Source organism: Rhinolophus sinicus, chromosome 7 (assembly GCF_057876585.1).
Source record: "Rhinolophus sinicus isolate RSI-liver-muscle chromosome 7, RSI-T2T, whole genome shotgun sequence".
Taxonomy (NCBI): Eukaryota; Metazoa; Chordata; class Mammalia; order Chiroptera; family Rhinolophidae; genus Rhinolophus; species Rhinolophus sinicus.
This window is the reverse complement of record NC_142507.1, coordinates 14,830,123-14,855,622: the sequence shown is the minus strand read 5'-3', so window position 1 is coordinate 14,855,622 and position 25,500 is coordinate 14,830,123.

Sequence of the window (25,500 nt, the reverse complement as noted above, 5' to 3'; positions counted from 1 at the left end):
GCCATGACAAAATACCATAGACCAGGAGGTATAACCAATAGTTCTGGAGGTTGGAAGTCTGAGACCAGGGTATCAGCATGGCTGGGTTCCGGTGGGATCAATGCTGGCTTGCAGAGAGGCCACCTTCTTGCTTTGTGCTCACATGACCTTTTTTGTGTGCACATGATGCAAGAAAGAGAGAGAGAGAGAAAGTTCTGGTGTATCTTCTTAAAGGGACACTAATTCCAGCATGAGGGCCCATCCTCATGACCTCATCGAATCCTAATTACCTCCCAAAGGCCCAGTCTCCAAATGCTATCACATTGTGGGGTAGGGCTTCAACATATGAGTTTGGGGGGGACACAAACATTTAGTCCATAACAGCCAGTTATCCAAATAGTTCACAGATGAAGTACAAGATATTTTATTCATTCATCCATCCATTCATTCATTCATTCATTCATTCATTAAACCTTTCAGTTGAGCACCTGTTATAACCCACACACTTCTACTTATACAAGGTCAAGCCAGGTAGATATGGTCAGTACTACCACATTGCTACCGTGTTTTCCCAAAAATATGACCCAACCAGACAATCAGCTCTAATGCGTTTTTTGGAGCAAAAATTAATATAAGATCTGGTATTATATAAGACCCAGTCTTATATTATAGTAAAAGAAGACCGGGTCTTATATTAATTTTTGCTCCAAAAGACGCATTAGAGACGATTGTCCAGCTAGGTCTTATTTTCGGGAAAACACGGTAGTGACATCAGTTTTCTTCCTTTTTCTCTAAGTCATTACTAGTAGGCACATGGAGAAAAGTAGTTACAAAGAATAAGTGTTGTGTGTGGTTTCCCACAGGGACCTCTCTCCTGCCGTTTGGACAATGGACTCTCAAGTCTTTGTGACTCTGCTTCAGCAAGGACAGGGACATTCAGGACTGGCCCGAGTGAATGCAGCTTACATGCCTGCTGTCTGACTTGCTCCTGGAAACTTGGTTTCCAAGGCCAGCTGTCTGGTGAAGGGAACCATGCAGAATGGAACTGTGGCCTAATTGTGTCTGCTTGTTGCAATGCAATGTCCTTAGCCTCCCAAGGGCTCTGCCCCAGAGCCTTCCCTACACAGCCAACTCCATTTGGCAAGCGAAGCCTCTAACAAAGCAATGAGGTTGGCCCCATTAGTGTGCTTGCCTCAAGGTCTGCAGCGTGTCTGCTTTCGCTCCATGGGGCTGACAGTCTTCGGTTTCCCAGGGCTCAGTATACTCAAGGCAGCAGATGGAGTCAAGAGACCTGAACTGCCCCATCATATATGAACACGGCTCCAAAGGGCTTACAGTGAACTTGGACAGTTCTTGACTAGATGCATTCTTTCTCCTTTACTAACTATTCTTTTTTCTATCTATAAACTGAGAAGTTTGGCTAAGACAGTGATTGCAAACTTTGTTATACAGCAGAATCATTTGTACCAAAGGCAGCTAATATGGGAGCCCAATATGCTTTGTGCTCCAGTAATAATTATTACTTGTGGTTCCCCAAACACATCATGCCTTGTACTTTTGCACAAGCTAGTTTCTTTGGAAGGCATGTTCCTGCAGAACGTTCTTCAAACATAGCTCGACAATCACCTGCTCTTTGAAGCTTTTCCCCGTCTAACTCCTCCTCCTCCTCCTAAGTGTTAATCATTCCTGTCTGCTCTTAATTAATTTAGAGATGTAAATGTAACCCCAACTATGCTGCATCAGGGACTGTGCTAGAATACACAGCTGAATGACAGCCTAGACTTAAAGTCTTTAAATCCTAGCCTTTCACAACCCACTCAGGGGGATGTACAGTCAGGGTCCTGGTAAGAAACAGGAGGCCCACGCAAGTGGAAAAAATGAGGAGAGTCTAACAAAGGTGTGGGCAGGGGTGAGGGAAACCGACACAGGACAGAGAATGGCCGAGAGAGGGAGCCTGAGAAAGGCAAAGGATGGTGAGAGAATCCAGAAACAACCACTGAGGCTACAGGAGAAGGCCTTCCTTTAGGAGCTGTGGCCTTGGGGTAAAGGGCTCTAACAGGGAGAGAAGCAGAAGAATGCATACCTGGCCTCCCGACATACTGTGATTTATAAGAAATATGTATTTGGTCTTCATCTCGGGTTCTGGCACAGACTTCCTAAAACCCTTGGAATTTCCTAAGTGAGGAAAGCATAGAGGTGGCTTTTGTTATGTAAAGGAGGTGGCTATTGGATCCTACTGAAGGATGGGGGCCAGTTGCCCTTGGACCCACGGTGTGACTGGTGTGACTAGCGGGTTGGAATGTTCTGATCAATGATTTAATGAATCATTCTTATGTAATGAAGCCTCCATAAAACCCATAAAGGACAGGTTTCAGAGAGCTTCCAGGTTGGTGAACACGTGGAGATTTGGGGAGATTGGTGCTCTCTAAGCGTGGAAGCTCCGTGCTCTTTCCCCATCCCTTGCCCTATGCGTCTCTTCCATCTGGCTGTTCCTGAATTGCATCCTTTTGTAATAAACCAGTAATCTAGTAAATAACATTTTGCGAGCCACTCTAGCAAACCAACCAAACCCAAGGAAGGGGTCATTAGAACCTCCAGTCTATAGCCAGTCTGTCAGAAACAGAGGTGACAATCTGGGCTTGCAGCTGGCATCTGCAGTGGGGGTGGGGCACTCCTGTGGGACTGAGCCCTTCCTCTGTGGGACCTGACACTATCTCCAGGTAGACAGTGTCAGAATTGAGTTGAATGGTAGGACACCAGCTGGTGTCTAAGAATTGCTTGTTGGTGTGAGGAAACCCGTTCCCCACCCCCTCACCCCCACTTTGGAATTGTGGATGCAGAACCCACTTTATCCTCACTCTCCCCCAAGCCTCCAAACACATCTGACAGTCTCCTACTGGCCCAACCCTAGCAGAATGCAAGCTAGGCACTGGGGCTGCTACAAAGTCAGCCCCCCACGGCCCAGAAGAGTTGTTTTATAGATAAAAGACTAAGTCATTAAGACATTAAGCATTTCACCAAGGTCACCAGCTGGTAAGTCTTAAAGGCAGCCTCAGACCACAGGGTACCATCTGCTACTTAAAGCTATGCTGTCTTCACCTGAGAGAGTGAAAGTGCAGTGACGTACATAGGAGGTGATCTGCGCTGCCTGAGAGCCCCGTAGGATTCGCAGAACTTTGCCAGACATAGGAAAGATATTGAAACCAGATATTGGAGAGAAAGACGAAGAACATGTATTCATAGCCAGGAGAATAGGACTTACAGAGACACGTGTATTCACCACACTGGTGGAGCTGAAAGAGAAATACTTTGAACAAGTGTAAGGAGGAGTTTGGGTGTCCCTGGGAAATGAACCTGAAGGAGTGGCTGTAGATCAAACGGGGGTTTTGGATTGTTATTCAAAGGGTTGGGAATTGATTCTATAGACCAAGGGAAGATCCTGAAGGTTTTTAAGCAGTGAAATGACATAAGCAGACGGACTTCTAGAAGCATCTCTCTTGTGACAACGGTGAAGGAACTGCAGGTAGGCAAGACAGAGGGTGGGGACCATTAGGAGACTATTACGGCAGCACAGGGGGGAGGTGATCGCACTGGGAAGAACAGAAAGCGGAGGGATTTAGGAGGGAGAAACCTCAGGGCTCAGTAGTCAGGGAGATGGAGATGTGGGAATTGAGAGAAACGGAGGAGGAGCCCGGGACAATTCTCAGGTTTCTGACTTGCAAAACTCCTAGGCCATGTAGATGCCTCTATTGCTATTATTTCACTTCTGGCTCAATTATCTGTACAGGGCATTTATTGAGTGCCTTCTCTGAGTCAAAATCTATGCAGATGCTGTGGATAGAAAGATGAGTTAGACAGACTGTTTTCCCTAGTTAAGGGAGACAGACACATATGTAGACAATTTCTGCACAGTGTAATAAATGTTACCATAAAGATATGCACAGGAATCACTTTCTAGTGCAATTATTCATGTATACTGTCTCTTTGGGTCCTCATTTCCTCTTTGGGTCCTCAGTGCCATGGCCATTACCTCTCACATTGCAGGGATTAATTTAGCATTGAATTAGGTTGGATTCTTGGGTCAGTTCTGTTATGATCAGAATTGGTTCCCCAGGACTCATATATATCACAGAATGCATAGTACATACTAACCCCAAGATTGTATATATTCATGACCTGTCACAGTTCATTACTCCATATCTATAAAAATGCCCAATGAAACAGAGCAAGAAAGGCAAAATCAGAGTCTATTTGATTTGGGAAGTTCCTTCCCATTGTTAGAATCAGTGATTTCAAAATATAAAGTTTCCAGACTGTTTTCAAAGAGCAAGCTCCACCCAGGCCAAAGCAGAGCCTTTCCTTCCACCCTCATCCCCCCAAAATACATGGTGAAGCTTCTCAATTGTGAAAACATTAGTCAAACCTTCATGCCCTCTCTAGTTCAAATTAATGGAGTGAAATTTTGCTCTGTAAGTGTTGTGTTCCTCATTAGAAGTTTCCTAATATGCATTAGTTCCAGTAATTTCTGCAGATCTTTATTTGAGAACCCCCAAAATGCTACTTATAGTCTCCCCTCCCCTACCAAATATCATCTGGCTTTATTAGTTGTAGATATTTTACTTGGGTTACCCCCATATCAAACTGTCCAAAATTTTACCTAATGTTCATGCACCAACCTCTGGTTTATGCAATTCACAGAAACACAAGGTGTTTCCTGCCTTCCTCAACAGATAAAACATAATTCAGTGGCTCACTCTCACTTTAGACTCAATAAAGAGAGTCTGGTTCCTAAGTCTGTGACTGACACAGTTTGGAAAACATGCAAACATGTGAGTTAAGTCTTGTTCCAGCTACTAAAGCCACATAATATATTGTTCTAATTTGGTTTGTTGAAAGAAACCATTCTTTTAAGCTCATAAATTCTGTGGGTCAGGTGTTTGGACAGGGAATAGTGAGGATAGTTTGGGGTGCAGGTGGGGAGACCCAAAGGCTGGGGTTGACCTGATGTCTGGGAGCTGGAATTATCCAAAAGTGCATTCACGTGCAAGTCTGGTACGTGGGCTGGGCTGACTCAAATACTAACACTGCTGACCAGAGTGCCTCTCCATGCATCTTGACTTCCTTATAGCATGGCAGCCTCAGGGGAGTTGAATGTCCTACATGGAACTCAGGAAACATGAGTGACCCTGCAAACAAGACAGAAGATGCACGGCCTCTTATGACCTTGCCTGGAAAGTCACAGTGTCCCTTCCACTGTACTCTGTTGGGTGAAGCAGTCACAACCCTGCCCAAATTCAAGAGCAGGAGAATTAGACTTGATGGGGAGAGGCAAGGTCATATTGAAATTGTGACCTGACACCGTTATTACAGTTTAATATAACTAGCATAATATTTTTGCTCAAACACTGCAATTGTTTTAATCCTAAAAGTTGTGATGTTAAGTCTCTCAGAGTCCCTATGCAGCTGAAGACACTGGGCTGCTGGAGATGACAGCGGGCTTTGTAATTATCTTGGGAAAAAAGTTGTATGGTAATAATTTCAGTTTTAAATGGTTTCCGTTGCAGCTATTTCCAAATGCCACTATGGGATAGAAATCAAGGATGGAAACATTGTACTTTTAGCATTGTTGGGGCACCTGCCTCAAAAATTCTGATCTATCATAGCACTGTTATAGAGTCCTTATTTTCTAAATACCTCCTGATGTATTTTACTGATATGTTTGTTTGTTTGTTTGTCTTGTAACCATTCCAACACGTTGCTTTATGGAAACAGAGTGCAAATTCCATCTAAGTCGGGACACAACAGAGGAGCCGTTCCTGTCGCACAGGAAGATTGAAAACTCTTCCAGTGAGATGAAGGAGCTGGCGAAAGACAAGGAGGGTGATTGTTCAGGTGACAGCATTGCCTCTCCTGGGGGCTGAATCTGTGGGGACGTGTATTTAGAAATGACCAGAAAGTTTCAGGGAAATCCAGAGAAGAGAGACTTCTCACATTACACAAGCCTAGGAAAATTTCAAGCCTCTTCGGGTAGTTCCATGTTCAGAGAAAGACCGTGCCACCTAGGAGGTAGTTCAGAATAGCTGAGGATGGCATCGACCCTCCAGAAGGGCCTGAGGGCAGACAGGGAATGCTAAAATCCTAAGAGACGCTAGGGACTGGGAAAGCCCTGGGATGGGAGATCGCAGATAACAGGAACTCTCGGCTTCAGCCACCGCTGTGTCCCCGATGTCCAAAGGGGTGACCACTCAGTGAACCTGCACAGGATACCCAGTGACCAGTAGAGAATTGATTGCAGGGACATCACAGGTGGGCATCAGATACTTCTCCCCACACAGAATAAAATGATAACTGAGTATTACCCCTTAATCACCTGCTCCTTCACCCACTTCAAAATGATCAGTTTCCCGGAATGGAAGATTGGAGAAAGGCAGGGAGTAAGGGGCAGGGAATCCAGAAGTGACTATACTTAGCTTCTGCTATGGTCTGAATATTGGTGTCCCCCTCAAATTCTTATGTTGACACCTAACACCCAAGCGGATGGCATGAGGACGTAAGGCCTGTGGGAGATGTATCGGTCATGAGGGCAAAGCTCTCCTGAATGGAATCAGTGCCCTTACAAAAGAAGTCTGAGAAAGCGTCCCAGTTCCTTCCACCATATAAGGACACTGTGAACCAGAACAGGGCTTTCGCCAGAAAGCAACCATGCTGGTGACTTGAGCGTGGATTTTCCAGCAACCAGAGCCGTGAGAAAAAATTTCGGTTGTTAATAAACTACTGAGTGTGCGGTGTTTTGCTATAGCGGACCAAATGCATTCGGACAACTTCCCTGAATGGATGTTTATCCAGAACAGACTGTGTTTATCTTAAAGATCCTGTTTATACCCAAACACGATGAGATACTTAGAATGGACAAACATAATTTCTTTATTCTACCACCAAGCAGGAGCTGGGGTGGAGCAGAAAAGAAGCAAGAATGGGTGAGACCAGTTTTAAAATAGAGAGCCTTCCTTTGCATTATTATTATTCATTGGGATTGTAGTGGACACTTGCGGTCATGCTTCAAGCAGTAAATTTTACTGATCTGTTTAATGATAAGTCTTTCCTTCCTAGACTGTCAGCTCAATGGGGGCAGGAATCTTTCTTGTGCATCTATCTCCAGGCCTGGCACAAAAGAGAAGCTCCGTAATTTCCTCCTGAACTAATAAATGATCCACAGAGACACCACTCTGTAGAGAGTGGGGCTCAGCTGCAGGTTACTCTTGGTTTGTGTAACTAGTTGGTGAACAGGCTAGGTTTGGATAAATAGCCAAAGTCCCAAAGTTTGAAAACTCATTTCCCCATACTCTTCTAGCCTTGCTGTGTGACATCACCTTGAGTTATGAAATAGTTATATAATCGAGATCCCCAGCAGAGTGCTGCACTTGAAGCTGATTCTGTTTTGTTCAAATGAAACCTAGATTCCAGGTACATAATGATGGCACCCCAGAGCTATTATTAGTGTATATTGTGGCTTTGGTGTTGATAATGAGCATGTTCAAGTACATTTCATTCCTCTCTCTATTTTAATCTCAACAGCACTCTGGTTACAAAGCAGTGAGCTGAACTTATCTCTTCCTCTTCTCTCTGCTTTGGTTCTTTTCAGCATACTCTTGGGTCAGGGGTGCGATTCCATTCCTGGCGCTCCGCTGTAACTCACCTGGAACAAATCCTTCTTTGCTTTTCCTGTCCCCAATTGTGCTTTCAAAAAAGACAGGCTTTGGGACGACTCCATGTTCTGTCCTAGAAAATTTCTTTTCACTCAAGTCTGCAAAAGGAATGTTCAAAACGTGATAACTATATTCCTTTTGGTCACACCCCACCCAGCCATATGTTGTTGTTTTTTCGGCACACTTAGATTTTTTTGCAGGATGGCAATATGTTGTTTTTTTGGGTTGCCACTTGTTTTGGAGGGCTTTTTTTTAGTCCTGTGGCCGTGAGAAATATGCTACATTTCTGAGATCAGGCCCTTTGACCAGACCCCACATTTCATGGGGCTTGGCTAATGTCTGACTAAAAAATTTGAAGATGGGGGAGGTACTTCTTTTTCTTGTCCTGGTAGGTCTACAGATATGGAAAAAGAAGGCAGTTGGCAAAGCACTGACATTTTCATTCCTAAAAGTGAAAATGGTCTCCAGCCCCGCCCACTCCCAAGACACCGATAAAATATTTCTGTGTTTTTGTTATGTGTCTGAGTTCATGTTCATGCACTGGCATGTGTGTATACGCAGAGACAAATTTTCTTTCTTGTTTCACTATTTCAATTTTTTCCCTACGTTATTTTTATTCTTAGGTATGCCCTTAAGTAGGGCATATATTTTTCTCCTCTGTGCTTCTTACTCCTAGCTACCTGGAGACATCATAATAATAGCATCAGTTATGGAGACATTGGACATGCTTAATCTCTAATGCTCACAACCCCTACACAACAGAAAGGCAGAAATCAATAAGTTGTCGGGTCACAGAGGCACCAACTGGCAGAGCTGGGAAAACACAGGTCTCACTGACTCCTCCTGAGGCCTGTCTCTCTTTCCATCTCCTGCCCTCGGTTCTGCCCATTAAAACGATCTCTTCTAGGACCAGCTCGCAATAAAGCCTGGCCTGATCCCCCATATGTGACCTCCCTTTTGAACCTTGAAGCAGGAACTTTCTCCACTTATAAACAGACCCCTACTTGGGACCTTTACATTTTTATCTTAACTTCCGCCATTTACATAGTTGTCAAAACCATTTACATAGTTACACTGAGAAGCACCTTAAATGCAAGCATCCTGATCTTGCTCAGGGCTTTATCCTGCTAAGTGGGTAGTCATCTGGGTTCTGGAGACAAACAAGTCTGAATCTGAATCCAGGGCTATTTGCTTTTCCACACTAAGATGCAGTTTTCTCTTATGTAAATAAATATGTAGCAATGCCAATCTGTAGAGTTACTGGGAGACTCAAATAAATTAACTGCCTGTAGATTGGGAGTTATACATGGGTCCCTTTAAATCCCTCATTCCTTTAGGAAATCCATGTGGTTCTGTAGGACTTTCATTTCTAGAAGTGTTGCTCTTAATCAATACACATGAATCCTGGAGCACCACCACCGTACACCAGCTGTTCTGGCATCTGATCTGTTCCTGTCTAGTTGACACTCAATGTGGGTAGACTTCATTCTGGCTGGAATACTCAAGAAAAGGGAGAAGCAGTTTTGATGGAAGTAGCCAGTTGCAAAATTTAGCTTAAGCACAATTATTTCTTGAGCACCTTCTGCATGCCAGGAAGGCATGCTAAATAATTGTAGCAATTCATCAACAAACAATTATAACATGGATTGTTACAGTGTTTATACTATGTATAGAGTTTGACCTAAATGCATGTTGTAAGCAGCTTTTTGTGGATTGTTTTAATCTTTAGGACAACTCTGTGAAGATGGCACTATCATCATCCCCACTTTGTAGATAAGAAAACTGAGTCTTGCAGGCTTTAAACAACTTGCATAAATTTGAATGCTTAGATTGAGGTGGAGCTGGAATTTGAACACAGGTAGTCTGACCTGTCCATCCTGCAATACTGACCCTTTTAAATGTTTATGGTAAAGTTGGATTCTTACTACAAGTCTTGGAGGGAGGTGAGATGATAGTATTTTGACATGAGGAAACAGACTGTAAGAGACTAGGGGCTTGTCCAAACTCACTTGCCTTGAAAGTAAAATGCAGAGCTTTGAGCCCGGCCCATGTATGTGGCTTCTCAAATTCTCTACTCTACTTTCTGCTCTACTATGACTAGGGTGTTTCTTTGTAGGGTAAAACGGAAAGACAAAAGGACAGAAGGAAGGACTCAGTTTATTATTCCCCAATCACATGATATTAATGCTGTTTTTCCAGACCTTTACAAGATGGCAGAACCTCATTTATTTTTCACTTCAATTTAACTATCAGCCTTAAACTTCTGTGTCAAAGTCCCGAGGATAACATTTTGAACTTCACAGACATATCAACGCGCGTGCGCGCGCATACACACACACACACACACACACACACACACACACACACACACACACACACACCCCTCTTTGACTAAGACATGGTTTCGGTTTACAATATCCATACTCCATGTCTTGAAAATATTTTTCATTTTCTTCTCTTTGAGCAATCTGGGTCCCCTGGAGTGGGTGAGCTGCAATACCAGCTCCTAAGTTGCACTAGCTGTCACAGGCACATGTGACTGTGGCCCCTGTGGCCAGCAAATCACACCAGCAGTTCCAGAAACCAACTTCCTAATTAATTATATCAGAAGATGTTAGGCAGTTAATCTGTGATTGTCTGCTCTGCTGATACATTTTCTTTTTCCCTTGTAAAGAAAAAAAGAAGAAAACTTCTCATATCATTATTTACTTTGCATTCAGAGAGGCTATTTTGCTATTTCCAGGCTGTCACAGACGTTCTGGTTTGGAGCCAGCCAGAGCAGGACCCGGGGGCTCCACCTGGCTGCCCCTCATACACAGGAAGCAAAGCCGTGGCCATGAGCAGCACATGTCCTGTGACACAGAAACTTCGAAGTGCACAGCTGGCCTTTTCTGTTGGCTCCAGGACAACCCCAGACTTTTATTCCCCATTCCTTTGTTCATGATTTCTTTCCTGGCGAAAACTGTCCTTTCCAACCCATTTTCAATTTTACCTTTTGTAGTCTCACTCATCTTTCAAGGATCAGTAGTCTACATAATGATCTGGCGAAAAATAAAGCAGGAAAGCAAAACAGAATTGCAGGTGTGGGGATAAGAGTAAATTTTAATTAGAGTGGATTCGGGTGGATCTTACTGGGGTGCTATGTAAGCCAAAGCCAAAGAGAAGTGAGGGAGCTGGTAATAAGGATAAGTGGAGGATGAATGTTTCAGGCCCAGGAAAAGCAGGAGTCCAGTGGGAGCAGGTCTGGCCAGCATCAGAGCAACAGGGAGGGGTGCTTATAGCTGAGGGAGTAATGGCAGGTTTGCAAGAGTTGAGGTAAGCGAGGAAAGGCCATCGTAAGAAGTGGAACCAGATCCTGTAGACGGCTGTCAAGAATTTGACTTCCTTTCTAAGTGAGATGGGAGTTCCTTTCATAATATTGATGGAGGGTTGGTTATTTAGTAGTGAACAGCTTCTCAAGTAACCAGCATAGGTAGTTATCTCTTTGTTACGATTTGAGAAGCAGTCATAGGCTAGTGTGTTCACGCCATCTCTCCACTGGTCCTGTTGGAATGAGAACATTACTAATCCTTGAGCCAAAGACTTGAGTTCCAGTCTTATCTGTGTCATTACTGCTTGGGTTCCATGGGGTAAGCCACTTACTCTACTGTTGCTCAGTTTCCTAATCTGGAAAATGGGGATACTGACATCTCTAGTTTATTGAATGGGGCATGTAGGAGGGATGAGATAACGTTCTTGAAATGCTTTAAAATACAAAGTGCTTTTAAAAATGTTACATTATTTTCCTTCAGGACAAAAGGTCTCCAGAGAAATGCAAATGCTATCCACAAGTTTCAGACATGCCTACAAACCTTGATTTATTGGATGCCATAGCTATGTACCCATCTGGGTCTGTAAGGAATATCACCCAGAGAATATCACCTCACCTTTGATGAGGTACGGTGAGAAATGACTCTAGAACACAAGCTCTGTCGGTTCCCTATGGCTACTGTAACAAATAACCACAAACTGGGGAACTGAAAATAACAGAAATATATCCTCTCACAATTCTGAAGGCCAGAAGGCCAAAATCAAGATGTCGGCAGAGCCATGCCACCTCCAAAGTTCCTAGAAGAGAATTCTCCCATCTTCTGGTGACTTCAAACATTCCTTGGGTTTTGGCTGCATAACTCTAATCTCTGCCTCTGTCTTCACATAACCTTCTCCTCTTCTCCCCATGTATCTTTTATAAGGACATTTGTCATTGGACTTACGGCCTTCCCAGATAATCCAGGATGATCTCATCTTGAGTTCTTTACCTTAATGACATATGCACAGACCTTTTTCTAAATAAGGTCATATTCACCAGTTTTGGGAATTATGACGTGGACGTATCATTTTGGGGGTTGCCATTCCACCCACGACAGGGGGATGCCTGGCAGTAAAAGAAACCTTGAGGACAAGAACCACTCACGATGGGAAAGCCATGGGAAGTAACTGGGCTCAAATTGGTATTTGGCTACATCATATTCAGAACTGAAGAGTCAGTTCTAAAAGCCTCTGTCTTCTAGGAAACTTAAGCTTCTATCTCTCTCTTCTAAAATGAAAATAATTAACTGTTCTATCTCATCAAATCCTCTGGTTTAGCGTAATTATTGATGTGAATTTCTCTTTACCTACTCGTAAACTACAGAATTGTGGATGTTAGAGTTTGAAAGGGACACTGAAATGATCTAAGTCAACTTTGTCCTTTAAATCCTAGTGACTTTTTCAAGGTCACACAACAAATAATGAGATGAGATCCCTGGAATCTTGATTCTAGGACTTGTGCACATGACCTCATGACATGATCTTCTATTGGCAATTCTTCCTTCTGTATCTCCCGCCTCTCCCTTCAGGGAGAGAAAATTGAATTTAAAGCATAACCCTCTACAAAGGAATGTTCCTTTCAATCCTTCTCTAATCTCTAATTCTTAACTCATTTAGATCTTTGATATAGCTGAGGGAGTTGAACAGCCAAGTAACCATTTCTCAATGACCACTTTGTAAATTTTTCGTTTTAGATCTCCTTTGGGATTCTGTTTCTGTTTCCTTTGGCCTCAGCTAAGGTTTCTATTTCCAAAACCTGTTATAAGTTCCACCACAGATGTATACAAAGGATCTTATGAGACAAACCTAACTCAGCATTGTTGGGTTCAGAGAAAGCTGGATGTAACCAAGTGTTGACTAAGTGAAGTCCTAAATGCCAAGTAGGAGTTATCCATGTGAAAGGGAACACTAGGGTGTGTGGTGAGGAGATGGGAGGCTGGGGGATGCCGGGAGAGGAGAGGAAGCCATTTCAGGCAGACGTAAAACATTTGCAAAGATCTAGACTAGAGAATACATCATGCTTTTTTGGAACTGGCACTGAAGTTTGCTGTGTCTGGAATGTGACAGGTGTATATGTGCACGGAATGGGGATAAGTGAAAGAAATTGTGGCAAAAGGTGAGGTAAGAGAGGTAGATGTGGAATAGATCTAAAGAACCATGAGTGTCAGGGGAAGAAATTTCATTTATCCCAAAAGCAATGGGAAGCTTTTGAAATGACAGGATCAGATTCCAGAAAAATTTCTCTGGCTACATATAAAAGGGGGATTAGAGATGCAAGAAAAGTGGGAGGCTGTTTAAGGGTTTAATTATGGTGACAATTAATCGATTGGTTCAGACACTATGCTAAGTGCTTTACTTTGATTATCTATCTGTGTAATTCTCACAAGAACCTTACAAGGTGGGTACTCTTACCATTTCCATTTTACACATGAGGAAACTGAGGCACAGATGGTTATGATCACAGTGACTGTTGTGTAGAAAATGGATTAAGTGGTAGGTGAAGTGGATGCCAGGAGATCAGTGAGGAGGATTTCCCAAAAAGCCCAGGTGAAAAATGATGGTAGCTTAGACAAGGGATATGGGAATGAAGATAAAGTGAGATTTGAGAGATTTTAGAAGTAAAGCCAATAGCACTTGCTGATGAACTAAATTTTGAGAAATGAAAGAACCAAGGATTATTTATGCCTATAGCATTGGCTTAAGCGAATGAAATGTGGGGCTTCTGAGGTCATAAATAGTTGTATAGAACAAAATGTTGTGCTTTTGAAGAGTCTAAGCTTGCCTTTACCAATGCATACTATTTATTCTGTGAACAAAAAATGTACCATTCTTTTCTGTCCATTTTCTGCTTTATATTTAACAGAGGCACACTTAACTAGCTCCTTGCAGAGGGAGTTGGTGGAGGGAATTCACTAGAGATAAATCTTTAAGGGCTAAGCCTTACTGAGAAGTACAAACAATGAAAAGTGTTTCTTTCTCTTCCCCAACTGTTCTTTCACTCGGTCTCTGTCTCTCTCTGTCTCTCTCTCTGTGAGTGTGTGTGAGTGTGTGTGTGTGTGTGTGTGTGTGTGTGTGTGTGTCTGAATTCAGCACATGAGGCAAACCAATAATGAGTCATATGAATAATAGTAGCAACAAACTTCCCCTCAGGGATGCAGAGGCTCTGACTAAGGCGAGGGCTCCCTGGGATCTGGGTAACCCTGGGTAACTTACCCTATATTCAGTTTGGAGGAAGACTTTTTTGAGGATAGGCCATCAATTTAACAGATGCTTCTTGAACTCCTGATATGTGCCAGGCACTGAGCTAGTTGACCCACTCTCAGGCCGCAAGCTCCTCATGAGCCAAACTCTGCAGGCTGGTATGAGAGTCAAGACACGGCGATTAAAAGCGTTCAGCCAAGTGGTTATCTCCACTGCTCCTTTGCTTCGTAGTATTCACTTCCATCTCAAGCCACCACCTCTCCCCGTTCCCACCCCCCTCGCCTCAGCACACTGTTGTCACCAAGTGACCTATTTATCATTATATAAAAGTGGAGCAAGTATAAATAGAAGAATAAAGTGACCCTTTTGTTTCTCCCTCCCTAGACAAGTAAAAGAGGACCTTAGCTAAAAATGTAATGCGTTCTTACAAAGGGTAATCTTTAAGCTATATTTGGGTCACTGTATAGCAAAGGAAGTAGACATATAGAAAGTCAATTATGGGATGCTTGAACTTAGATCTGAGTTCCGGGTACTTATATCCAATCTACTGTATACCCCCAGCATTATGAATAGGCATCTAAAACTTAACAACCTAACAGAAATCTTGAATTTCCCAACCGCACTCCCCCAACACCAGCCCCATATCAGTGGGGCAACATTTAACAGAGAGGAATGTGTTCAGGATCCAGCAAAATCCAAGGGCAAGCGGGGAGTGACCAAGAGGAGTCTGTGATTGTCAGGATGGCACCACCACCGCCAGGTAGGAGGGAGGACATGGCGGCCACCTCCAGGCTCCCACTGCATATTGGAGGCTGAGGACATAGTGAGGGGGAAGCAGACCCTTGGCTACACTCAGCCCTTCTGTTCCTCAAGTTTGACCTTTCATCTCAACTTTCCTTCTCTAGCTCTGCTTGGCTTTGCTAATATTTGCTTGTATTTGTCTTCAACAGGACCAGCTGCATAATTTGTGGGGCCCAGTGCAAAATGCAAATACGGGCACCCTGTTTAAAAATCATGATGAACTTCAAGATGGTGAAGCAGAGCATGAAACCAAGCTCAGAACATGCTGCACATGGGGCCCTCCCTGAGTTACTGCTGAGGTTGCACGTCCGTGGTGCCACCTCACCATCTGCTTAGTCCTTCTCTGAGTTTAGAGCACCAGCTCTGTGTAAGCAGACTACCACTAACCCTAATTACCATTTTAGCAACCCTTGTTTCTTAGAGTCCTGACTGTCTCCATCATATAAAATGTCATTCATATTCAGCTTTTTATTGTGTTATTGTCTTGACGACTAAGCACAGACTTAGATAAATTTGAAGTAGTTGTCGCTATGCTGGCATGAAACATGAGGAGTTATTTCCACCCAACACCCTGAATGTGGAACATTAATGAAGCGAGTGCTCTTAACACATTGGACCCTTAGGCTGACCCAGTCTCAGAACAACCCACAGGCAGTCAGTTTCAGGTATCTTCTCCAATCCACATGAAGTCCACAGGGTTTTGCTTTAAGAGCAGTTTCTTTCCCCATTTACTTGTTGTGGTGACTTTAGTCTAAACTGCTTATTGACTAAGTCGGTACATGGAGATAAACAAGACTCCGATCATAGTCTTAAAGGTCCAGAGACAGGAGCCTCTCAGAAACATTCACTGACTCAACTACACACTGATGCTCTGGGTGGTGAACACACAATGTGTTATACAGATAATGTATTACAGAATTGTACACCTGAAATCTATGCAACTTTACTAACCATTGTCATCCCAATAAACTTTAACAACAAAAATGTTCTGCTTCAGAACTCAGAGAATATCTGAGGCCATCATCACAGAATGTTCTAGAAGATGGGAGAGACCCACAGATAAGCCTGTACTCTGTCTCTCTACCATTCAAAGCTTCCTGAGAGGAGCTCTTACAATCTCATTCATAGATTAAAAATCAATCTTTTTAAAGACATACTGTTTTATTGCATACTGTTTATTGCACTCTTAGAGAGAAAATTCCTTTCGGCTTTCTACTTTTTGACAAACGGCATGCATCTCAGACTTTCCTTTAGTCATAGCAAAGCCACTTTGTCACTGGGAGTGAGGTTATTTCCTCCCTGTCTCTCTCCTTCTTATGTATTAGGTTGGTGCAAAAGTAATTGTGGTTTTTGCAATTAGTTTTAACCTTTTAAACCGCAATTACTTTTGCACCAACCTAATACGTTCCAATCTACCCCCTGGGCATTAAGGCAACATGACATAAGAATATATTTTCTAAATTTGCATAAAATGAGAACTTCACAGATGGGCAGCACATGCTTCCCATAAGTCCAGTGTGAAAATGGCTCGATAGCACTTGTCGCTACACACATTCTTTCCACATTTCTGGCACACATACATCTTAAACAAACAGGAATTGCGACAAGCAAAACAGATGGGCAACAAAAAAAAAAAGTTTCCAAGGCACGCATCCCAAAATTCTTCCTTGAACATGGTACTGCAGCACTTGTCACAATAAATCTGAAAGTAGTTTGGGTATTAACAGACAGTTTTTACTGGAGGGGAAAGCTCAAGATATGCACTTCTATCCCTCCAGAAGAAATATTGGAAATACCTTTGCCTCCCCTAATTACAGGGAGACAGTTCTCCCAACCACCCTCCTGTGTATCGGCTGGCTCACTGAGTGTGTAGGAAGCTTCCTTTGGTGTCCTCTGCATTTGTCAGTACACAGAAATAGAAGTGGTGTAACTGGAGAGCAGGAGTGGACCACGGCCTATTTCATATCGCAGACATTGCCAAGTGTAGCTCTTGATTTGTTTCTCTGAAGCTACAGTCTACCAGGTAGCTTCTACCCAGACGCAGGCACATCCCCATTGAAGAAGACAGACAACATGCATAATAGCACACTGACAAGGTTTGCAACATTCACATCTAATTAAAATTTTCTCAAGAGTAACAGACACCATTACAGCCCTAAACAAATTTCTAAGTTTCTTAGTGCATGGAAGGAAATTGAAAGGGCATTTGATAAGAAGTTATGAAACCAGAACTTTGGTACTAACTTTATCATGGGCTACCTGCGCCAACTTAACAGGCCACTTAACCTCTCTGGACGTCTGTTGTCACAGATCTAGTTGGTTCACTCAAGGGTCTCATTGATTATTGATGTCTCTGCAGGTTGTTACCTCAAAACTGAGGACTCAGGGAAATCTGGAATCAATGCCTATTCAAATTGTTCCAGGCAATGATTTCTCTGGGTTCAAGGTCAAGAGAGACTTTAGCAACTGTCAGGACCAGAACTCCCCACTTGTGTGTCCCACAGCTTGACACAATCCTCTCCTGAGACTCACTCCTCACCCCCACCCCCAGCTAAAGGCAGCTTGCAGAGTCTATAGAAAGCAACAGTAATAGTCCCTGACTCATTTTTCAGATCTAGGATTTTTAGCTTGAGTGAGGCGCCAGAACTTCCATCTAAATCTTAAGATTTCTAGGACAACCTTTTTTTCTCCTGCCTTGAAAGCCACAGGCTCTCTGTGTTTACATCTCTAAGCAGACCAGGTATTAACCACAGCTTCTCAGTGTTCTTCAGGAAGCCTTTTTTGTTTCACTACCGTGTTTCCCTGAAAATAAGACCTAGCCGGACCATCAGCTCTAATTTGTCTTTTGGAGCAAAAATTAATATAAGACCAGGTATTATATTATATTATATTATATTATATTATATTATATTATATTATATTATATTACATTATAAAGACCCGGTCTTATTTTCGGGGAAACACGGTAACAGGCTCATCTTGAAGAGCTTATCCAAATGAAGTAATAATATTTTCACCTCTAGAAATTAAAAATTGCCAACAACCTCCTAAAAGGTGGTTTCTCTAAAAAGAATTTTTTAAATGAAAGTTACTAAGTTACTCTACATTGCACAATATTATGTTTAAACCTTAAATTAAAAAAAAATAACTTAAAAAATCCCTAATTAATAATAGCTAACATTTACTGATGTTAGCATATGTGATGCCTCAGGCACCGCACCAAGTCTTTGATATTAATTGACTCATTTAATCCTTTTAACAACCCTATAAGGTAGGTACGATTTTTATCATCTTCATTTTGCAGATGAGGATATTAAGGCACAGAAGGTTTAAGTAATTGCCCTCTGTTTTGTTTCGTTTTTCCCTCGCATGCTCTCCAGCTTCAATGAAAGCTAAGTCTTTGAAATAAAACAGACTTGAATTCCAATCTCAGGTCTGCTTTTTATTAGCCTTATGACCTTGAGTACATTCCTGAACCTCTTTAAATTTCAGTTTGCTCCTCTATACAATGGGAAAATAACCTATATCATAGGGTTACTGGGAATGTTAGATGACAAATTCATGGCACAATGGGTGGCCCACAATAAGACCTAAACAGATGTTGGCTTGTGTTAGATTTTCTGTAGGCTGGGGCAGGAAGAACACGACCCATCAATCTAGACCTGTGTCATTTTAACCTCATTGGTTGGCCCTCATATTTATTAACTTTATTGCTTTTAATGAAGTGGAGTAATTTGTGTTCTTGAGATGCTTGGAGCAATATATAACATGTAGCTAGGCAGGTCATGAATACACAAAAATCTGTAGCGTATTTCTATATGCTAATAATGAACTATCAGAATGAGAAATTAAGAAAATAACTCCATTAACAATTGCATCAAGAAGAATAAAATACCTAGGAGCAAATTTAACCAAGAAGGTGAAAGACCTGTATATTGAAAACTGCAAGACATTAATGAAAGAAATTGAAGAAGACAAAAATAAATGAAAAAAGCAATCTACAGATTCTATGCAATTCTTATCAAAATATCAATGGCATTTTTCACAGAAATAAAACAAATAATCCTAAAATCTGTATGAAACCATAAAGACCCTGAATAGCCAAAGCAATCTTGAGAAAGAAAAAAAATCTGGAGGTGTCAGACTCCCTGATTTCAAACTATATTATAAAGCTATACTAATTAAAATAGTGTGGTAAAGGCATAAAAATAGAAACATAGATCAATAGAATGGACTAGACAGCCCAGAAATAAACTGATACATTAACTTATGACAAAGGGGCCAAGAATATACAGTGGGGGAAAGAACAATCTCTTCAATAAATAATGTTGGGGAAATTGCACACCCACATGCAAAAGAATAAAACCGGAAAATTATACTCTACACAGAAATTAACTCAAAGTGGATTAGAGACCTGAAGCTATAAAACTCCTGAAAGAAAACAGGTGCTAGGCTCCTTGATATCAGTTTGGTGATGATTTTTTAAATCTGACACCAAAAGCAAATGGAACGAAAGCAAAAATAAATAAGTCACACCACATCAAACTAAAAAACTGCACAGCAAAGAAAACCATCAACAAATAAAAAGGCAACCTACTGAATGGGAGCAAATATTTGCAAATCATATATCTGATAAAGGGCTAATATTCAAAATATATAAAGAACTCCTAAAACAATAGCAAATATGCAAACAATCTGATTTGGCAAAGTACTTGAATATTCATTTTCTCAAAGAAGACATACAGATGGCCAAGAGGTACGTGAAAAGATACTCAACATCATTAATCACCAGAGAGATGCAAATCAAAATCAGTGACTATCACCTCACACCTGTTAGAATGGCTATTATCAAAAAGACTAAAGATAATAAGTGTTGACACAGATGTGGAGAAAGGGCACCCTTGTGTATTGTTAGTGGGAATGTAAATCAGTAAAGCCACTATGGAGAACCGTATGAAGGTTCCTCAATGTCTTAAAACTAGAACTGCCATAAGATCCAGCAAGTCTACTTCTGGGTGTTTATCCAAAGAAAACAAAAACACAAACTTGAAAAAATATATGCATGCCCTTGTTCTTTTTAGCATTATTAACAATTGATGAATAAATGGATAAAGAAATAGTGATCATTTTATATATATATAATGGAATATTATTCAGCCATAAAAAAGAATAGAATCTTATCATTTGCAACAACATGGATGGACCTTCAGGGTATTATGCTAAGTGAAGTAAGTCAGAGAGAGACAAATACCATCTTTGTCTTTCTTATATGTGGAATCTAAAAATAGATAAGTAACTAAACAAACAACAAACAAACAAACAAACCTCATAGATACAGAGAACAGATTGGTGGTTGCCAGAGGTGGGGGGTAGTGTTTGGGAGAAATAAGTGAACTATTTTTGTTTTTTTGATTAAATTGATTTTTCAAAATTAAAGGAAGAATCCAACTTCCCATTAAAAAATACTTTACAGAGTGGATGTTGGCACGTAAATAGGGCTTTGGAATTTTTTTTGTGGGGGGTCCTGTTAGTCAACTAGAATATTATTAAACTTGCTAAGGTTCTGCTCAGATAGCTTAAGACCTACATACAGGTCTGACATGTAGTTTTGTGACTACTGATGGAAGCATACATAGAATTAAAAAAAATATATGAAAGTTTGGATTTCTCTGAAGAAGCATTAAAAGATTATGGATGGATGATCTACAGAAAGACAAAGATTATTGCAAACAGAATTGGTCATGGCTCTGCTGAAGTTCAGGAGAGTTGCAAATAGCAAGATTTTCCTTCTTCATTTTATCCTAAGCAGAATCTACTTTCTTCTTAAACACTAACAGCTCTTTTCACTTCTCTTGTTATCCCCCAAAATTCCCAAGGTTCCTTTGTTTACTACTTAGGTCCCTGTAAGAAGCATAGACTATCCATATCCTATCTTTCATCTAATTAAGGAAGTTTTTTCACATCCCACATTGGTGATTGAAGGTATACGAAGTCTGACAATTAAGTTTGCGAACTTGTTGCAGCAATGTTGCTAATCTTTTTTTATATAAGAGGGATTATTCATTATGAATTTGTACCAACTGGGCAAACGGTTAACTAAGTTTGGAAGTGCTGAAAAGGCTGCGTGAAAAAGTTAGACAACCTGAACTTTTCACCAACAATTCATGGCTCCTGCATCACGACAATGCACCAGCTCACAGGGCACTGTCTGTGAGGGAGTTTTTAGCCAGTCAACAAATAACTGTATTGGAACGCCCTCCCTGCTCACCTGATCTGGCCCCCAATGACTTCTTTCTTTACCTGAAGTTAAAGGAAATATTGAAAGGAAGACATTTTGATGATATTCAGGACATCAAGGATAATATGACGACAGCTCTGACGGCCATTCCAGAAAAAGAGTTCCAAAATTGCTTTGAAGGGTGGACTAGGTGCTGGTGTAGGTGCATAGCTTCCCAAGGGGAGTACTTCGAAGGTGACCATAGTGATATTCAGCAATGAGGTATGTAGCACTTTTCCTAGGATGAGTTCATGAACTTAATTGTCAGAACTCATATATTGATTTTTCCTTAACTCCAATATGAACATTTATGTACTTTAACATGGCTGGTGGTGATTGTGGAAGGGAAACCGATAGTCAAATATTCTCCAGATAACCTGGAAGTCAGGAATAGTGGAAGCACCTATACTTTTAACAGTCTAATTGGGCTTCGTGTGAATCACAAAATGTTTAGAACTTCCAAAGGAAAAAAACCCATATAAATTCTCTTTCTATATGTCTTAGTAATGATTTCACATATTTTGTAATATGAATTAAGTTGTCAGTATAAGATCTAGTTTGGAAGTCTTTGGCCAAAACGATAATGAGCATTGGGTAGGGAAGACTTGCTTAATTATAGGAAAAGTTTACTTCTGTGGTCTTGGATTCAGGCTTCAGAGACGGGTAATCATGCACCACAAAATATAGGACAGAATCCACATCTAAGTAAAGGTCCCACAATGCATTTTGGAGTCATAATGCATTGACTCCCTGATTGACGTGTGAATGGTTTTACAAAGATTCATATTTTCAGGTTTAACTTTACAGTGAAGGAACAGTCTAACTCAAGATTAAATGATAAAACCACATATTCTGCTCAGGGAATACATTAACAAAAAGGCACAGAACACTTAAGTAATTGCCCTTGGTCACACAACTAGGAAGCGGGAAAGCCATGTTTAATCTTGGGGAGTGTGGCTTAAGAATTAATATGTTTTAATTAATATTTTAATTAATTAATGTTTTAATTAATATAAAGAATTAATATTTGTAGGTTTGTTGTAGTTGTTTTGTTTTTGTTGTTAATCTTTTCATTTTGCATGTTTTATGACATGAAAAAATTTTCAGAGATTGAACTGGTATATATCTTGTCTAATCATCTGTCTTCTAACACAGTTGTGGCAGTCTATGACGAAAATTGATGTTGAAATTGAAATCTCTAGGATTCAGCAAGTTTCTTTATCATCAAAGTAAGCTGTTTATTATATTCTACTTACTAACAAAATAAATTATATGCTTTAAAAAGTAATCTATCATGAGAATTAAAAGCAAAAGGAATTTCTAATTAAGTTTTGTATAGTATTAATACATTGCACGATATAGTCTATATTTTGGCTAAAAATTCTCTTTCACAGTGCAGTTTTGTTGTGCTAATGTCAAGTGAGTTTGTATTGCTGATGAGGGTGGGACAGGAAATAGGAAGGCAACAGAAATACATTGGGTGGCAAAAGAAGTCAGTTTAGACAAAGAGCTTATCATCAACAACCCACCTGGTGGGCAGTCTACCAACTCGTTGTCAGTAGTTAACCATGAAAATAATGAAGTACCCTGAAAATAACATTTCCCCCAAACCTGCATTTCTAAAGTCTTTATTACAATTAGAGCACTCAGAATTATGTTACTTTCAAAACTAAGTCATTTATGTAATCCATTAGGTTAATTTTCTAAATTCCAACTTCACCTCAAAAACTACTTCCGAGAAAATGTCAGTGTGACACCATGGTAGGCCACAGGAGACAAATTCCAATAATTCAGAACACTATGGTGGAATCTTTTCTTCCTGTTTGCAAAAAAAAAAAAAAAAAGGCAAGCTCAGGGAGCCAAATCCCTCATCCAGATAATTAGCAACTATCCAATCTGTTAATTGAGGACATGGTTGCCAAACCTTCTTGGCAACCTCCGACAAGCAGTTGTAGGGTGGTCAGTCAGTCAGTCATAGCTATCAGGTGCCAGCGTGTGTTCGGCCCTATATTAAGAATTATGCATTCAAGACAGTTGAGATTTGCTCTTTGACCTGGAAGAACAAATGTACTAAATTGTTAGGAAATTGTCTGTTCTTAGTCCTAAATTTGGTAATGCCAAGAACAAAATGATTTCATTAACCCTAGCTCTTCTCATGATCTTCAATGAGACAATTCTCCCTTCTCTATTTTCACTGTAACTTGGGAGACAGTTTCAAGAATCAGGTGCTGTTATGTCTAAACACAGGTAAATAAGCATAGGTGGAATGCTAATGTCCTGGACAGTTCTGCAGAAGGGATGAAGGTAGCATTCACCACTGAGATTATCTAGAAGACTCATCCAGGTTCCAGGCTTATTTCTCCAGATGTAGAGGTAATTACCTGGGTCTCTTCCTATTGACCTTGTATGACCATCACATTATCAATGCAGACATCTTCAACTAGAAAGCTGTCTTGGAGAGGAGAAAGACACCAGACTGAGGGAAAGAAGCAGACCCGAATAAAGAAAGGTAAATGCCACCACAGAAGTGTCTGCCAGACAAATTATAGACTAATGTTAGTTTAGAGAACAACAATTATCAAATTTTGCTATTCCAATAAAAACGTTAACATGCCTTGGCCAAAACAAACACCTTCTTTAGTGTTTACAGAGCAGTGTTGCTCAACAAAATGTGCCTTGTTTGGTTGGAAACTTTTTTCTAAGAGTCAGCGATCAACTTGCTCAGTTTGATTTAAACTGGTAAAATCGAAGCACATAATGGAAAGGAAAGCACAGGAATTGAAAATGCAAAGGAAAGTTTTGGGTTAAAAGTGATCTAAACAAGAACAGAATTCCTGCCTGCCAATTATGCAAAAAAAAAAAAAAAAAAATCATATAACTCTTTGTCTATTGCACAAAGACCTGTTCTGAAGAAATATACATGCGAGCCTTTTGAACTTAAGGTCAGTTTTAGTGAGTTGCAACTTGGTGATAAAACTATGTTTGTCAAATATGTGAAAAGTGACTAAGATGCAGCCACAACTTATGTGCCTGTGAATACCTCAACTGTAACACATTTGAAGGATTTTTGGTGTGTCGTTAACTACTTTACAGTTTTAAAAAAATAGTACTTGACATTTGGAAGTGAAATGATAATGTGTAAAACATTAGTCAGATGGTGCTTGTTGCTTTGTGAATGAACTGTACGTAGTCTGAAAAATTAGATGCAAGATTTAGTGCCATCGACTTTTCAGTCAAGGGCCCACAAACAATTTCACTCCCAGGCCACTTGATATTTTAACTTCATAAACTACCCAAGTCAGTAAAATTGCTGATGATACCTTAGGAATGACAGATAGCTCAATAAATGAGACAAAGAAAACTCCCTGGGGAAGGAAGTGACAATCTGCTCTGCAATCAGGAGACTTGCTAGAATACAAGCTCCAAACCCCCATGTGTCCTCTGCCTGGTTCTCTGTGGTATTTCCAGCACACAGTAGGTGAACAATAAATGCTCACAGGCTCCGGAGTCAGAATACCTGCTCAGATCCGCGCTATAGAATTTACAAGCTGTCAGATCCAGGTGAGTTACTAACCTCAAGTTTTGCTTTTCACATCAGCACCTTCCTCACCTGCTGCCATGAGGAAGAAATGACTTCATTCCCCTCAGAGCTTAGCACACTGTGAGCCCCCAATAAATGGTTGCTTTTGTGATCAGGGTAAGAATTGGATTTGTACGGGTCCTTTGTTTGAAAAAATTCCAGATCTTTCACATATACAACCTTCCCACTAGGGGAAAAATTGGAAGTTTTATTTCTTCTTCACAGCCTAGAGTTAAGGATATACTCTTTTTTTGTTGTTGTTGTTCAAGAAATAGCCAATTGGGGTTCAGAAAATGGAGTCTGATTGATTTTTCTTTCACATCAACACTTTGAAAACCCATAGACCACTGTAAAACAATGTAATAAATGTCAGTAATTTTTAACCACCTAAAATAACGGTGCGATCTCATCCTTAAATTACACCTCACCACTAATTTTAGGCAGCAAGTCAACAAGTATGTATCGAGAAAATGTGTCCCTTACTGACAAGGAAGATGAGTTTCAAAATGTGGTTACAACCAGCTTTGTCACTCCTGCTCTCTATTCTTTTTTGTTGTTGTCCTAAAATAGTGTCATGCTTTGTTTTTTTTGTTGTTGTTGCTGTTTTT